The sequence below is a fragment of the Abramis brama genome (genome assembly GCF_963993115.1).
Source record: "Abramis brama genome assembly, chromosome: 1".
NCBI lineage: Eukaryota > Metazoa > Chordata > Actinopteri > Cypriniformes > Leuciscidae > Abramis > Abramis brama.
Genome location: NC_139963.1, coordinates 16,717,678 through 16,735,686, shown reverse-complemented (window position 1 = coordinate 16,735,686; position 18,009 = coordinate 16,717,678). Strand labels below are relative to the sequence as shown.

Below are 18,009 nucleotides of genomic sequence, written 5' to 3'. Positions count from 1 at the left end.
AAGTGCTATATAAAAAATGAGGATGACTCATGGGCGGGCCAAATTTTCTTTGCGGGCAAAGAAGAGAAAGGGGAGGTGACCTTTCCCCTTATGACGACATAAAGGGAAGATTCTAGATTCGCCCAGCTGTGCTTTCATTTTCTCAAAAATTCCTAGGGCTTTGTTTACACCTATCAAAATGTCTAGCCACTGGGGGACCATAGGCAGGCTAGGGGGAAAAAAAACCTCATAAAGTGAAATTTTCATGTCATGGGACCTTTAAAAGCTGCTAGATCTGCTTATTTTTCAACCCTATTAGAAGAAAATAAACAAAACCCTAGGTATTTATTTGAAACAGTGGCTAAACTAACAAAAAATAAACCTTCAAGCCCAGAAGTTTCCAAGCAGCACAGTAGCAATGACTTATGAACTTCTTCACTTACAAGATTGATAATATCAGGGAGAAAATTATAACTATGCAACCATCTACTACAGTATCGCATCAGGCAGTGCATTGCAGTGTCCCTAAGGAAAAAATTGATTTGTGACTTTCAAATGAAAGATTGGTATCAAAGAGCACACCCAGGTTCCTAACCGACGACGAAGACTTAACAGAGCAGCCATCAAGTGTTAGACAGTATTCTAGATTATTATTGTCCAATACTTAGAATCTCTGTTTTTTTCAGAATTTAGTAGTAGAAAATTACTAGTCATCCAATTTTTTATATCAGTTTCATAAGTTTCATCATAAGTTTCGTCAGGGCGTGAAGAAATATAGAGCTGAGTATCATCGGCATAACAGTGAAAACTAATTCCATGCTTCCTAATGATATCTCCCAAGGGTAGCATGTACAGACAGGGCCGCATTAAGACCTCACTGGGCCCCGGGGCTATGAGTTACTGCATCCCCCCCATCATCACTTTAGGTCACCAACTACAGAATTTTTTATGTCAATATGACTTGCTAATAGTGGATATAGGGGTGGATAATGAGCAAAATGTTGTCATTATACGAGTAATTTTATCTTACAATAATGATGAGGAACTCTTTTCCAAAACGCGATAAATCCATTTCAATAGTTTTCAGGAAAATTAAATTTTTTACCTAGACCCACACATTTTGTGAATATTCAATTTATCCTGTTAAAATGGTGTTTTTTTTGGCTCAGTCTGAACATGTTGAACACTGATCATTAAATCAAACAACAATATTGTTGATGATGAATTTAAAGTTGTTTTTTTTTTCATTTCAAAATGCTATAAATCCATCCATTTGTTTCCCCAAAACGTTATAAATCCATCCATTTTTTTCCAAAACGCTATAAATTCATAAATTTTTTCCAAAAATTGATGGTTTGTCTTTTTAAAAAAGTCTTTTGTCTTTTATTTTTCGTTTTCGCATTTATGAGAAAAAAAAACATGTTAGGCTACGTGACTGTTCTCCATTACAGAAGCGGTACTAAAAGACTTTAAAACCTTCACAGAGACATCAAACAGAAAGCACAAAGCCTTTCTTTAAATCAACTTTCATTGCTACACCGCTTTACAACTATAGGACAGGAAGAGCTAAATAAGCTTATCATTGCATCTAAACCAACAACATGTTTATTAGATCCAATACCCACTAAACTACTGAAAGAAGTGTTACCTGTAGTGGAAGAGCCTCTTCTCAATATTATTAACTCGTCTTTATCTTTAGGTCATGTTCCAAGAATATTCAAGTTGGCAGTTATAAAACCTCTTATTAAGAAACCTCAATTAGATCATAATAATCTAGCAAATTACAGACCCATTTCAAATCTTACATTTATGTCTAAAATACTAGAAAAAGTTGTGTCCGCTAAATTGTGCTCTTTCTTGCAAGAAAATTATATCGATGAAAAATTTCAGTCTGGATTCAGGCCGCATCATAGCACAGAAACTGCGCTCGTTAAAATTACAAATGATTTACTCTTAGCTTCTGACCAAGGCTGTATCTCAATACTAGTTTTACTCGATCTTAGTGCTGCGTTCGACACTATACTGTAGATCACAAAATACTCTTAGATAGACTACAAAACTACACTGGTGTTCATGGACAGGCATTAAGCTGGTTTAGATCGTACTTATCAGACCGCTACCATTTTGTCTGTTTAAATGGGGAAAAATAACGTCAGTAAACTATGGAGTGCCGCAAGGATCTGTGCTAGGCCCTCTGCTATTCTCAATATATATGCTGCCACTTGGTAATATTATAAGAAAACATGGAATTAATTTCCACTGTTATGCTGATGACACTCAATTATATATTTCATCACGACCAGATGAAAACAATAAATTATCTAAATTGACAGAGTGTGTTAAAGATATAAAATACTGGATGACGTGTAATTTTCTGCTATTAAATTCAGATAAAACGGAGGTATTACTTATTGGTAAAAAAAAACTGCCCACAAAACCTCTTACAATACAACTTTAATTTAGAAGGATGTCCTGTTACTTTATCCTCTACAGTAAAAGACCTGGGTGTTATATTAGACCGCAACTTGTCTTTTGAAAATCATATTTCATATGTTACAAGAACAGCCTTTTTCCACCTTAGAAATATTGCTAAGCTACGTAACATGCTATCTTTTTCTGATGCAGAAAAGTTAGTTCATGCATTCATGACCTCGAGACTAGATTACTGTAATGCTTTATTAGCTGGTTGTCCTGCATCCTCAATAAACAAGCTACAGTTAGTCCAAAATGCAGCTGCTAGAGTTCTTACTAGGTCAAGAAAATATGATCATATAACACCAATTCTATCATATCTACATTGGTTACCTATAAAGTTCCGTATCAATTACAAAGTAAGCCCTAAATGGTTTAGCTCCTGGGTATTTAACGGAACTTCTATCGCCCTACAATCCATCGTGCTCTTTAAGATCACTAAATTCGAGGCTCCTAAGTCCACTAAAGGAGGGAGGGCGTTTTCACATTTAGCTCCTAAACTCTGGAATGGCCTTCCTGATATTGTTTGAGGCTCAGACTCGCTGTCCCAGTTTAAAACTAGATAAAAGACGCATTTCTTTAGCCAAGCATTCACATAATACTTACCTTTTATACTACAGTTGAATCAGATTGAATGCATTAATATTATGAACAGCAGCTACGCTAATTATTTCCCATCTGCTTTTCTGTTGTTATCTCGGGACGCTAGTCCCGAGGTAAATACAGATCGTCAGCTCCAGTTTGTATCCAGCCTCCCATGGAAACTACAGATGCCCCAACACCCTTGCAGAGACGACTCGAAGCCTGTGAAGAGACGACTCAACGCTGGCGATATGTTTATGCCCTAAATTAACACATGATTAACTAACTGTATTTTTCTATGTACATTTCTGAAATGCACTTTCTGTAAAGCTGCTTTGAAACAATATGTAGGCCTATTGTGAAAAGCGCTATACAAATAAATTTGAATTGAATTGAATTGAATCTCAGAGATCCAAAACTACATTTGTTGTGTAAAGGATGGGAGGACATGGAATCATCTGAGGACAATTAAAATGTTTCTCTTGTCAGATCCAGAATATATATTGCTATGTATGTATATATAATAAACTATTTTTGCTAATTTTGTTGTTAGATGTTGATAAGTATGTAGCTGTATTGTCTTTGTTTTGTTTATTAAATTTTGAGATCATCAGAGGGTTGTTCCATAAAACAAGATTAGAATACAAGCCAGGCTTATTTTGGTTAGTCAGACTTATTGTCGGTGGATTCTGTTTCATAAAGCAAACTTAAAATAGTTCAAACTCAGTTACCCTGGCAACTTATGCTGGGAAACTAGCCTGGTCCAGGGCAGGCTAACTGTCAGGCTAAGCCTCAGCTGTTACACAGATCCTCTAACACTGACCAATAAGAACACAATGATATTACCACTGACACTCTCTCATACCATTATTGGACTTTATTAACCACTATTAGTCCAAAAATAAATACACAGTATACAGAAAATAAACTTAAATAAGGCTACAATGATAAATTAGACAATATATATATATATATATATATATATATATATATATATATCTACACAATCTAAAAAAAAGTTAAAATTAAAAATAAATAATTACAAAACCACAGTATAAATTTTAACTGGTAAGATGAATCTGAGCTTAGTAATTGACAGTATATTAGCCTACATTTGATTTACCCCATTACAATAGTCCCTTTACAGTTATTGCTACAGTTATTACAGTTAATGTCCAAATAACAAATATTTTAGCATATATATATATATATATATATATATATATATATATATATATATGTACTTTATTGTGGCTTTCAATTCAAACACATTTAACACAATTATACAAATGGACAGTTCCTTTAAAGGGTAACTAAACACTAAACCAACTTTTTTTATTTAATGATCTGTAAGAATGAGGCTTTATTAGTGCTGTTCATTGATTCGAGTAACTTTTTTGACATTTGGGTATAAAGTATTTTAATTTTACAATATATGGTGTAAAAACGTCTGAGTGCTGCCCTCTTAAGGTTGAACGGTGGCTACTGCAGTTGAATTTTCCTATTGGATGTTGCGGTGGCAAGTGACGTAAAAGGTGGCAGGTGACGTAAGCAGGTTCCAGCTCTACCACGCCCCTGGTACAAGCTCACCACGCCCTTGGTATGAGCTAGCGTAGATTTATCTGTGTACAGTGATGCTGGTTGCAACAGCACTGATTGCTGGACTGCATAGCTTTCCAGCAGACTTGGAAAATAGGCGCCAGTGTTTGCATGCACTTGGCCTGGAAGACCGTGAGTGTGAAACCTGCATTTTCGCGGGATTGCTTCTCCAACGCAATAGAGGTGGAAATGAGCTTCTCCACACAGCTCGCGCTGAAAAGCGACGCAGTGACAAACGCACGCTGCTCCTCCTGCATGGACTCCACCACCGCAGCGCCGTCTTGATGTGAGTGATCATATATATTTTAATCACAATTTATGGTTAGGCTAAAGTTATTCCTCTGGGGTCGACAAACGCGTCGGCGCATTTTGCTGGATTTTTTCACATAGCGGCAAAATATGAATATGCCTATATAGAGAGCGCGCGCTATTGACATCAACTCGATAAAACCTGAGAATGACGGGCTCTGATAAAACTCATCAGATGAATGTACTTTACGTCGTCTTGCGACCCTGTGAGCAAACTCCATTTTAGAGTCTGACAGCAGGTCTCAGGTGCACGCCCTCCCGCTCACGGTTCGTCCCCTCTATCTCCGCTGGGGTCTGCCCACTTTTCTATGGAGCTATTCTTGTGCCAATAAAAATGAACGTAGCTTTTCAAGAAACTAATGAAAATATAAATTGAAACTAAATAAATTATATCTAAAACTGAAAAAGAATAAATCGCAGGCAAATTTTTTGACTTCGTTTTTAATACACTGCATGTTTTGCTAACTATTTCTCATATTTCAATCGCTGATCTGAACTTACAAATGCGCTTCCAGAGTTTTCATTTACGCTTCTGAAGTTTTCGTTTACGCTCCCTGAGTTTTCGTTCGCCGTTCTGACACATTTCTCTCGTGGGGGCGGGGCTAGTAGCAGTGTGTTCTCATTGGTTACTGAGCTTTTGATTGATAGCTTCGTGACCTGGAAGTGAAGACGTCAGTGGTGTGTTTATGTGTGGATGTGAGCGTCTGTAATCGCAGCTTTCTATTTCATTTTACTGATATTAAGTTTATATCTGTATTTATTTCCTGCTACACTATATTGTTGAGATGATCTCTTATAGAAGGAATAGTACAGACGAATGATATTTATCATTAGGTATCGTCGCTATATCAGGAGGATACTGGATAGCGTTAGCCTACTCGTGGTAAGTCTGATTTTTGTTTTGTTTTTAATACTATACTAATACTATTTATAATACAGTACTGGCTTTTTTCAGGTGGAGAGGCATTTTAGAGCTCAGTGAGAGCCCATAACATTATACAGCTGAGCTGTGTTGTCTTGATTTAACTGTTAGCCCAATCATTACATGACTTGTTTATCTACATTCGGTTACAGTCTTCGATTAGATCATATTTCCCCACAGCCACCCCAAACAACATTGAGCTAGAGTACTGTACAGTAGCCTATCTGTACTGTATCAGTCAATGACTGATGCCATAGGACCAGAGCGCTGTCAATCACTGCCTGATTCAACTTTGGCAATGTAAAGCCTTTTTTACCATGCCAATAAAGCTATTTAAACCTGAATTTCTCAATTGCTGATTAATTTGCGATGCAGTTTTTGAAAGAGGAGAGACACGACTTGACCACAGACCACGTCTCTGTTCGTAATATGTAAACACTCAATTATTTTGAAGTATCGCCCTGGTTGCAATATTTATTCTGATTACTTTTGTGTGATAAAGATGACTGATAAAGCTATTATATGTATCTAGTATGAGTAACAAATTGCTTTTTCTGTGTCCATATTTGACTAATAATAATGAAAAAATGTGCTCTTCAAATGAACATTTCTTTGACAAATGTTAAATCTTTAATAGTCTTTAATAATAAATATATGTCCAAATTAAAACTTAATACATGCAAGTAATTATGACTGAAAACATCCAGCAACTAGGGAATACACATCCATATGTTTATATATAGGGCAATACAGCCATCTACTGGTTACACAACAGTATTACAGATGATAAATGCTGCTTGACTCCAAGGTAAATATTTAGTACTGTAAAATCCCTTAAATATAAATATAATAAATATTTTAAGTCTGCAACTTGTTACTGTATGGGGAGTTCAAAGCAGTTTGTATTGTTAGATTATAATACATTTCCTCTCTCATTTTCCAGGGAGTGGAGCAACTTTTCCATAAACAAAATTCTGATGCTGACACAGAGGATGGAGTGATAGTAACAGAGATCCACTGTCCCTTTCAGACAATAATCTTACTTTGTTCATACACATCACCTTTGAATGACTGGGATCTTGATCTTCAGACACCTGATTTATTTTAATATAAACTAGCAAATATTTCAATTTCCTCTAGATTAAAACAAACATAGTTCACAAGTACACAAGAGGTTTCACTTTATTCTTATTAATCTATGCTGATCTTGGATTAGCATACCAATAGCATATGAATGTTGAGGGGATAGTTCACCCAAAAATACAATTCTCTCTTATTTTACTCACCTTCATGCTGTCCCAGATGCATTTTACTTTCTTTCTACAGATAAACACGAATTAAGATTGTAAGGAAAGTAATCCATCTCTGCGAGTCCTAAAGACGCTTTAAAAACCACACACAGTGAGCGTGACGGTAATCCATGCGACCTCAGTGGATGATCAATGCCTTCTGAAGTCAAACAATAGGCTAGATAAAATAAATACTAATAATGTAAACTGTTTTAACTATTAAAAATCTTACGTACATGGGTTACAATCCACTTGTATTATGGACTCACGGAGATGGATTATTTCCTTAAAAATCTTTGTCTATGTTTATGTCAAGAAGAAAGTCATATACATCTGGGATGGCATGAAGGAGAGTAAATGATGAGAGAATCCTCATGTTTTGGCTGGACTATCCTTGTACTGCTTGTGTCCAGTCACTGCTTTGCTATTGTACTGCAACAGGAACTGCTCAAAGAATCATTGCAACATTTAAAATGTATATGAATTTTTAAAATGTATTCTGTATTTGTAATTGTGCATTTTGTATAGTAATGTATATGATGAGAATACTGTGCATCACATGTATATTATGCAGTTAATGTTTTGTGGATTCTGGTCTTTCCTGTCACAACACATCCAAGACCTTCACTCTGATACTTGTGTATATATGCTTTAGTGACAATAAAGAATGTAATTTATTTGAATTCATATTTTCAATTACATTCATTTAACTGGTTGTATAAGTCACGATTGAAACGGTTGATGATTGTTAAAATATATTTACAATTTTAAATGTTAGAAGATAGTGTTAATTAAATGAAATAACTAAATACAATTATCAATTTAAAAAAAATGGCAACAAGAACATTCTTTGTGTGACATATGTAATGAAATGCCGTTTGAGGTCTGTATCTGACAGCAGGCCACGACTGCAATTTTTATTTTGTTTAAATTCCTCTTATTTAAGTGATCATTAATTTTGATGGTGTAAACGTATATCATGCTAACAGTGAGTAGTGTGATGGCCATGGTTGCCAACCTTGATTACCTGGTTGAAGTTTGACTTTCTTGACGGCTGAATATATCACACACGTTTGCTAGTATTCTCTTTAAATTGTAACAGCTGAACCTAATCAGAGCCTAACATGCAAAAGAATCATCAGGAATAAACAAATATTCTCCGAAAACATTGGACACTACAATATTTTAAGTATTATATACAGTACTTTAATGTGCAATTACACCTGAATAGACTGAATAGATCTCTTGTGCTCCTAAAAGCTTCTGCCAACTAAGTAGTAGCAGCATGTAAATACAGATCAAATTAAAAAACAAACATAACTTAATATCAGTAAAATGAAATAGAAAGCTGCGATTACAGACGCTCACATCCACACATAAACACACCACTGACGTCTTCACTTCCAGGTCACGAAGCTATCGATCAAAAGCTCAGTAACCAATGAGAACACACTGCTACTAGCCCCGCCCCCATGAGAGAAATGTGTCAGAACGGCGAACGAAAACTCTGGGAGCGTAAACGAAAACTTCAGAAGCGTAAATGAAAACTCTGGAAGCGCATTTGTAAGTTCAGATCAGCGATTGAAATATGAGAAATAGTTAGCAAAACATGCAGTGTATTAAAAACGAAATCAAAAAATTTGCCTGCGATTTATACTTTTTCAGTTCTAGAGATAATTTATTTAGTTTCAATATATATTTTCATTAGTTTCTTGAAAAGCTACGTTCATTTTTATTGGCACAAGAATAGCTCCATACTTTTCTAGCATTTTTCAAATATTGACAGTGGGTGGAGTCAGGCTCTGACCAGGGGTTTAGTTACCCTTTAAAGACATCATATTTTCCCCCGATAAATATTCATTTATTATTTATTTTTCCTTCTATTTTTTTTTTCTTTTGTGATAATACCCACCAACACATAGCCTAAAAAACACATGATTAGAGCAATAACCAAAAAGTACATAGTTAGACACTTTTACATATGATTTAAGGGGGAAAAGACAAAAAAACAATAAATAAATATTAATAAAAATGTAACATTCACATATTTATATCAAACTCTTATAATGACACATAATTCCTAATAATTATTCAAGTAATATTATTTGAATATCAAATATTCAATATTAAATAAGTCAATAAATAAAATAACAAATAACTAGAAATAAAAGGGAGGGAGGGTTATATAAAAATGTAGTTAATGTAGGCTAATATATATTCCTTTATTTTATGGAATATTCTTTGATTTTAGAGTTGCACATATCTTTTCAAAATGTATACATTTGCTCTTAACTTCATGTTATCCTCTCCATAGTGTACTTTAGAAATTACATCTACTCATTTAAAACTGGGGATTCTTGCTTTCTCCAAAAAATTATTGCATTAAAAGCTTTAATTCTCAGCATTCTAAATAAGTATACATCATCTTTATTAAGTAGCATAGGTCCTATACCCAAAACTATATTTTGTATCTTTATATATTTAGTTTCTTAAAATAAACTTCCCTGAATTAGGCTACTTCTGTTCACTGAAGTACTTCTGTTCGCTAGAAGTTCACTGCAACTCATCCTAAAGATAAATTATTATAATTAGAAGATATTTCTAGTGTTATAAAATATCGCGTATTAATTTTCCAAGCAAAATGTATATTTCAGTCAGAATTATTGCGCTCCTATTTGGCGCGCATGCGCGCAGCAGCGCTCGTTCAATATGAAGATTAGCAGCAAAATGGATACATTTGCATGACTTTCTAACATTTACAGATGGAGGATATAACTGTAAAATGTAAGTTTTGCACTGAGGGGGGAAAAACACATATCACAAACGCATAAAACAGCACAAAATATACGCTGTTTGATGGTGGATCGATTTGATCCACGATCGACCTTTAGGGCTGCTACAAAAACGCGTGCACACGCAATTGTCTAGACTTGATAAACCTGGATCAAATTAGTGAGATTGCGTGAACTTCAATTACCTTTTATGGAACCACTTTAGCCCCAACTTATTTGTTAGGCTCATTCAAGTCCGGTTTTGGAGTTTAATCCCCGCTTTTCTAAGCGTCTTTTATGGAACAACCCTCAGGGAACATTCTGATGTTGTCAGTCAAGTTCTGAACAGAAACCAATCTTTGGAGAAGTTCATTTATTCACAAAGGTGGACAAAAACATTGTGTTGACTTTTTAAAGATTATTTTGATGATGATTTTTACTCCTATGCTGTGGAAAAGATGGAGGAGTATCAGACATTGATAATAATAAGAAATGTTTCTTGAGTATCAAAGAGACTTATTTCAAAAACATTTAAAAGACACTTAAATATTTATTTTGGCCACCAGTGTACATGAATCCAACAATTTTTTGGAAATAAGTGAAATTATTTTGAAGGTGGGGTTATGTGTCATGTATTGTGAAAAGAACTGTGTTTTGCCCTGTGTTTGACATTTCCTTTTTGACTGCTTAATGTATTTATTTTCTGCAGTTTTATGAATGTAATGGTTGATATTTCATTATAATTGTAACAGCTTTTCATTAAGCTGCTGTTGTACTGGTAATAGGAGTGAGCAAGTAGTCAACGCGTATAAACTCCATGAACACAGATGTAAGATGCAACCAATGTCTTTTATTTATTGTGCTCTAATTGTTTAACGTTGCTTCCAGTTAGCTTCTTGTAGTGTCTCAGTCTTTGCTGTTCAAAGAATCAAAGTCCATACCTTGCATAATACATCGCACGAACATTGTCCATATTCCATATGTCCTTGAACATCACTCTTTCCCAGTGAAGCATGGTTAAGCACCATTAAATACAATCCAACGCAATCTTTGAAGCACGGTCAGCATAATATTTCACATAGAACATGGCTTAACACGGTCAAAAACTGTGTGCTTCCCCACTACCAATACACCTGTTGTCTAATTACCCATGTGCTCCTAATATGCCAATGTCAGAGCACCCCCAATGGACAAATATATAATTGCATTAAAATGGCTCCTACACACCGGCCCCTTAATTGCTCATGGCAGGAAGACATAACAATTACAGAAAACATACATAAAGGAGCCACAACAATTAAAGCAACATATACAGACATTTGGTCTTAAATTCAGGACATTAATAAAAGACAAAGCTTTCTAACAGGTCGTTCCAGAACACTACCTTTGGTTTTAATCTTTACAGTACGTACTAAACCTTTATCATCTGGAAAAGTTTCCAGTACTCTACCAAGTGGCCATGATCCACGAGGTGCAGTAGGATCCAGTAAAAGAACAATGTCGCCAGGAACAAAACTTTGTCGTTCCTTTGTCCACTTTTGACGTTTTTGTAACAGAGGTAGATACTCCCGTATCCATCTTTTCCAGAAAAGGTCAGCTAAATACTGAACTTGCCTCCATCTTCTTTTCACGTACAGATCAGTCTTTTCAAAAAGTCCAGGTGGTAAAGCAGGCTTGCCTTGCATAAGAAGAAGATGATTAGGGGTGAGGGCCTCAAGATCATTGGAATCACTGGAAAGCTTTGTAATCGGACGGTCATTTAAAATGGATTCTATTTCACACAGAATAGTATGGAATGATTCATCATCCAGCGTCTGTTGGCGAAGTACAGAACAAAGAATATTTCTCACCATGCGAATGATGCGCTCCCACGCACCTCCACAATGGGAGCCTGCTGGTGGATTAAAGCTCCACTGCACCCCTACTTGAAGTAACTCCTTTTCAATTTGCTTGATATTCCACACAGAAAGAGCCACCTTCAACTCTCTGTTGGCACCAATGAAATTTGTTCCATTATCAGACCTAATGTGAGCTACTTGACCTCTTCGAGCAACAAATCTCCTTAAAGCATTTATACATCCATCAGTGTCCAAGGAGTAAGCTACTTCTAAATGCACTGCTCTAGTTGCCATACAAGTGAAAATTACTCCGTATCGCTTCACATTACTACGTCCTCTTCTTACTTCGATAGGACCAAAGTAATCCACTCCAGTGTTTGTAAAAGGTGGAAGATCAGGGGTAATTCGTTCAAGGGGAAGGTCTGACATCTTTTGCTCACCTGTCTTCCCTCTATAACGCCTACATACAACACATTTGGATATGATTTTTCTTGCAGCAGCATTGGCATTGGTAATCCAGTATGTTTGTCTTAACTTGGATAACATATGATTCCTACCACAATGGCCCAATTGTTCATGAATGTGACGAAGTAGAAGATGTGAAATGTGCTGACTCTTAGACAATATGATGGGGTGTTTGGATTCAATAGGCATAGCTGCCTTCCTGAGCCTTCCTCCTACCCTTATGAGTTCATTGTCCATTACAGGATCCAGTCTATATAGACTGCTATTCATCTTGACTCCATTAGAACCACTCTTCAGTTGTTCAATTTCATCTTGAAATTGTTGTTGTTGACTGAAGCGAACAATAGCCATTTTAGCTTCACAGAGATCCTCCAAAGACACAGACTGTCCACCCTGTGTTGCTTTAAATAACTTAATTTGCCCCTCCAAGGTAGATTTAGTAACATTGCAATCCAATGCCAGTAATTCCTTCCTTTTGAGACGTAGCCTATCTAGCACTTTTCTCAATTTGAGCATCCAAACAACTGCCACTTTCAGTCTTTTCCACTCTGAGAAGTAGGTGATAAAGTAATTGGTAGAATTTGATGTACCTTGCAGAATAAAAGCATTTACCTTATGCTCTCTTTTGATCTCAGGATCGTCCTCCTGAATGTTGTGTTCTTCTGTTGGAAGTGGTTGATAATCTTCTGATGTCCAAAGGAAACTAGGACCTTCAATCCATCTTTTGCTTTGCCCAAAGGTTTTGATCTGCATTCCACGTGAAGCATGATCTGCAGGATTTTCCTTTGTGGAAACATATCTCCATTGCTGGGGTTGTGTCCTTTCTCTTATGTAAGAAACCCTATTTGCAACAAAAGTCTGAAAGCGCTTGTCCTCATTTTTGATGTACTTGAGCACAGTCTGGCTGTCAGTCCAAAAAACTGAACTCTCCAATTTAAGTCTTAGCTCTGTTCTCAGCATTTGGTCCACTTTAGCAGCGAGTACAGCTGCTGTTAGTTCCAGACAAGGAATGGTTATCGGTTTAAGAGGCACTACTCTGGCCTTACTGAGCAGAAATGTCACATGCACTTTGTCCTCACTGTTGATCAGCTTGAGATAAGTAACCATGCCATATCCTCTTTCACAGGCATCAGAAAAATGATGTAAACAGGCATGCATGATTTGTCCAAAATCTGTGGGTTTTAGACATCGGTCCACTTGGAACTCTGACAATTTATCCAAATCAGACATCCATCTATTCCACTGTGTTTGAAGTCTTGGGGGTATATTCTCATCCCAACTCAGATTCTGTCTACACATCTCCTGTAGGAGTAACTTGGCAGGTAGCATAATAGGAGCGAGAAATCCCATAGGATCATACACAGAACAGACAGTAGACAAGATTCCTCTTCTTGTACATTGTTGGGCTTTCAACTGCATTCTAAATTGAAACACATCCACCTCTGTACACCACTGAAGACCCAAAGTTCTTTCCACAGGTAACTTATCCTTAGCTAAATCCAAACACTGGACGTCTTTGCTTCTGGATTCCTCTGGAACTGATTGCAGTACCTTGCGACTGTTACTGATCCACTTGATCAAAGAAAAACCACCCTTTTGACAAAGAGCAGTAAGATCCTGTACCATGCTGACAGCTGCCTCCTCCGAAGAGACACTCTTCAAACAATCATCCACATAGAAACTTTCAAAGACTGTTTTAATTACTTCTGTTGAAAAGAGTGATTGATTGTCCGTTGCAGTTTGTTTTAATGCATAGCAGGCACAACTTGGAGAGGATACAGCTCCGAACAGATGAACTGTCATTCGGTAAGTAGAAACTTCCTGTTTTAAGTCTCCATCAGACCACCATAGAAACCGAAGAAAGTCAACATCCTCTTTAGACACCTTAACCTGATGAAACATAGCTTGAATGTCAGCCATCAATACTATGGGCTCCTGTCTGAATCGTATCAAAACTCCCAGAAGTGAATTTGTAAGGTTGGGACCTTGCAACAGTTGGTTGTTAAGTGATGCATCCTTAAATGTTGCTCCACAATCAAATACAACTCTCAGTGTTCCCTTTTTTGGATGGAACACTCCATGATGAGGAACATACCAAACCTTACCATCATCACGATCTAACTGATCTTCTGGCACCTTCTCAGCATAACCTTTCTCTAGAACATCAGAAAGGAAACGTGTATATTCCTCATGAAACTGTTCGTTCTTTTCAAATTTCCTTTTCAAACCATTGCACCTTTGCTTGGCGACACACAAGTTGTTAGGCAATATCACATCATTAGTTCGAAATGGTAACTTAAGATTGTAATGTCCATCCTTTACCTTAACTGACTTGTCCATTATTTCTATAAACTTCAGATCCTCTCTGGACATCTCTTTCTTATCCACCATGTTTTCATTGAAGTCGCAATTATACTGATGTTGAAGCAATTTCTCAAGCCTTCCAATAGAAATCCTGTTGACAGTAACAAAAGGTGTGCCAGTATCATTCCTGCAGTCACTGCTCCTCTCTGAAAGTCCATTAACAACCCACCCCAGTAGGGTTCTAATGGCATAGGGTCCATTACCATAACCATTTATTACTTCCCATGGCTCCATCACTTGGGACGCATTGGCTCCAATGAGTAAATCAACATTAGCCTCAATGTGTGTAAGTTTCACTCTGTCCAGATATGGCCATTTGGAAATTTCCTCCTGTGTTACAATGTTATCTGAGTTGACAGGCATCTTCTTCTGAGTATACACTTCCGGAAGGGAAAATAAATTATTGTTGTTGATTCCACTTATCTCCAAACCAGTTACCACATTACAAGATACAGACTGCTCTTGTCCCATAGTGCGCAGAAAAATGTTAACCCTTTTACCTCTGATGTTCAGTTCATCCATCAACTGCTTGGAGCAAAATGTAGCTGAACTCCCAGGATCCAGAAAAGCATACGTTTTAATTATTTTGTCTCCTTTGGATGATTTTACTTGCACTGGAATGATTGACAGAAGGCATTTTTCGTTACCGGCCCCTGTATGTCCACAAGTTTGCGCAGACACTAGGCTACTCTTTTGCCCCTTGTCCTCCACAACTGGCTTGCGATGTATGTGCAACACTGTCGGATGTGTCTGATTACAAACTTCACACACAAGACGGTCGTCACATTCCCTACTTATATGTCCAGACTTCAAACAGCTGAAACAAACTCCTGTTTCTTTTAAAAAGTCAAGCTTTTCTTGTTGTGACTTATTTTTAAAAATGTCACACCCTTTTAAAACATGATTTTCTTGACAGAACAAGCAAGTTGTGTTATCATTGGTCTTGTATACGGAATGGTTTCTCAATTGTGATGTTACATATCTCCTTGGAGCTGAATTAACATTTGTAACATTTGTAGCAAAACTGTTTCCCTTGAATGTCCTGCTAACCGCACTTGGTTGCTTATCCTGAATGCATCCAAACACAGGATCTGATGCCATCTTTGCTTGTCGTTCGATGAAGTCCACAATGTGTGAGAATTTTGCTCTACCTTGATTCAACTCCATTATCTCACAAGCTTGTTCTCTCCAGCGTTCTCTCAATTTGAAAGGTAGCTTCATTACCACAGTTCTCATATTACTTGGCATGTTTAGTTCTTGCATATAAGAGATATTATCAATGATGTTACAACATGCATGCAAAAACAATGAATATGCATGAAGACCTTGTGCATCCTCAGTCCTTAATGATGGCCAACTCAAAGCCCTTTCCATATATGCAGCTGCAATCTGGAATTCATCACCGAATTGCTCCTTCAGAAGTTTCTTGGCTAATAAATAACCTACTTCTGGATCAAGATGTTGGCAACTTTGAACCAGTACTCTGGGTTGTCCTGTCGTGAATTGCTCCAGAAAATACAAGCAGTCCCTTTTATTCCGAGTCTTTTCTTCAACACTGTGCTCAAAAGCTCTAATGAATGGCACATATTGAAGTGGATTACCATCAAAGATTGGAATCTCTCTTTTGGGAAGCGTTTGAGGTTGAACTTGATGTACCAGATATGTTGTTAATTCTTCTTGCCTTTTCAGAATCTCATACAAGGGTTCACCTTGAGATGGAAGACAGTTCACAGCTTGAGATGTTGTCATATTATCTCTGGAACGTTGAGTAAAAGAACATGAGTCCTGTTGTTGGTAAGTACTGCTTTCTTGAATGTTCAACACTTTTTTAGGCTGCATTAATATTGATCGTTTTGTGCTGTTACAGGAAGCACCAGCTGATTGTGTTGAGTGAATGCTGCTGATAACTCTAGCTGTATCCATTGGTATTTCACTCATTGGCACATATTCAGTAACTTGTGGATTTAACACCTTTGGTCTTGTGGAATAAAGAACTTCATTTCCTGTCACATCCCTTGAAATCTGAGCCTTTGTTGATCCTTTTCCTTTAGAATGTGAACTGCCAGTACTTGAGCATTTGCTATGACTGTCGATTGTCCTCAAAACAGCAATTTTTGCAGTGGATGCTGCAATTTCAGAATCTAATTCCAGTTGTTCCATTTTTTTCCTCAATTCCTCCTGTTGTGTTTCAATTGCATGTTTAGTTTTTAATGCAGTGGCACGTGCCACAAGTGCAGCTTTCTCTGCCTCTGCCTGTATGCATGCTGATAAAGTGGAAGAAATTCTGCTGCTTGAACTACAGTTACTAAATACAGTGGTAACCTTTGATGCATTTGAAACACTGTCCTCAGGAACTACATCATCATTAACATTTACATCAACCCCTTCAGATATTACAGGTGCAGACAGCCATACATTCACATGTTCAGTAAACTCATTAATGGAAATCAGTTTTGCCTTGAACCATATATCATGTTTCTCAATTTCATTATCAGGCAATACAGTCAACAATGCATCATGCGTTTCCTTAGCCCCTAAACACAAATCATTGAAGTTTTCATACATGTTTCGTACTTCAGACTCATATTCTTTGTTACTTTGCATCAAGCTTGTAATAGTCTCAATCATTTTGTGTGCTTTGTTAAGCTTTGCCTTTCTCAGTTTTTGTAACGAATCAAGTCTTTCCACCAAAGCCTTTGCTGTGAGTTTAATTGTCCTTTTTTGCATTTCAGGTTCATTTTCATTACAAACCTTTGCCACAGCGGATTCCTCCGCGGCCAAACACTGCTTGTCCATATTACACACAGTACTCAAAAACCCATGCAGTACAAAGAATAAATGTGTAACCTTTGGCAAGTGTGCAGACAGAGTCAATGGCCATTAAAAATTTGTTGTTGAAACAGTACCTTTTAATCCGCTGCTGAATCAAGCGTTGTCCCAGCAACAAACAATCCAACAGGAACAGTGAATTCAGTATGAATCCAACCGGAAAAGTGAAATAAATCCACTACGAATCCAACAGGAACAATTAATCACATTTCCACGACGAAATCAGATATCCATGAAACGAATCCTTGATGCTGAAGAACTCATACTAAACGAAGCCTCCGTCTCTGAAGTGGCGTCCTGGCTTATGCTCACAGTCCATTGGAAGTAGTTTTTGACTTAATGTAACAGCTTTTCATTAAGCTGCTGTTGTACTGGTAATAGGAGTGAGCAAGTAGTCAACGCGTATAAACTCCATGAACACAGATGTAAGATGCAACCAATGTCTTTTATTTATTGTGCTCTAATTGTTTAACGTTGCTTCCAGTTAGCTTCTTGTAGTGTCTCAGTCTTTGCTGTTCAAAGAATCAAAGTCCATACCTTGCATAATACATCGCACGAACATTGTCCATATTCCATATGTCCTTGAACAT

The 18,009-nt window shown here is 36.9% G+C and overlaps 1 protein-coding gene and 1 long non-coding RNA gene across 2 annotated transcripts in view; one reads left to right on the top strand and one right to left on the bottom strand.

Moving 5' to 3' along the window:
* LOC311081001 (uncharacterized protein) overlaps positions 1–18,009 on the bottom strand; it is a gene marked incomplete at its 5' end in the record, with an annotated part of 116,805 nt that overhangs the window by 74,573 nt on the left and 24,223 nt on the right. The gene's annotated exons all lie outside the window — the stretch shown is intronic.
* LOC311067729 lies at positions 5,248–7,835 on the top strand. Its single transcript, XR_014603268.1, has 2 exons — positions 5,248–5,824; positions 6,807–7,835. It is a non-coding gene; the product is annotated as an uncharacterized lncRNA (long non-coding RNA).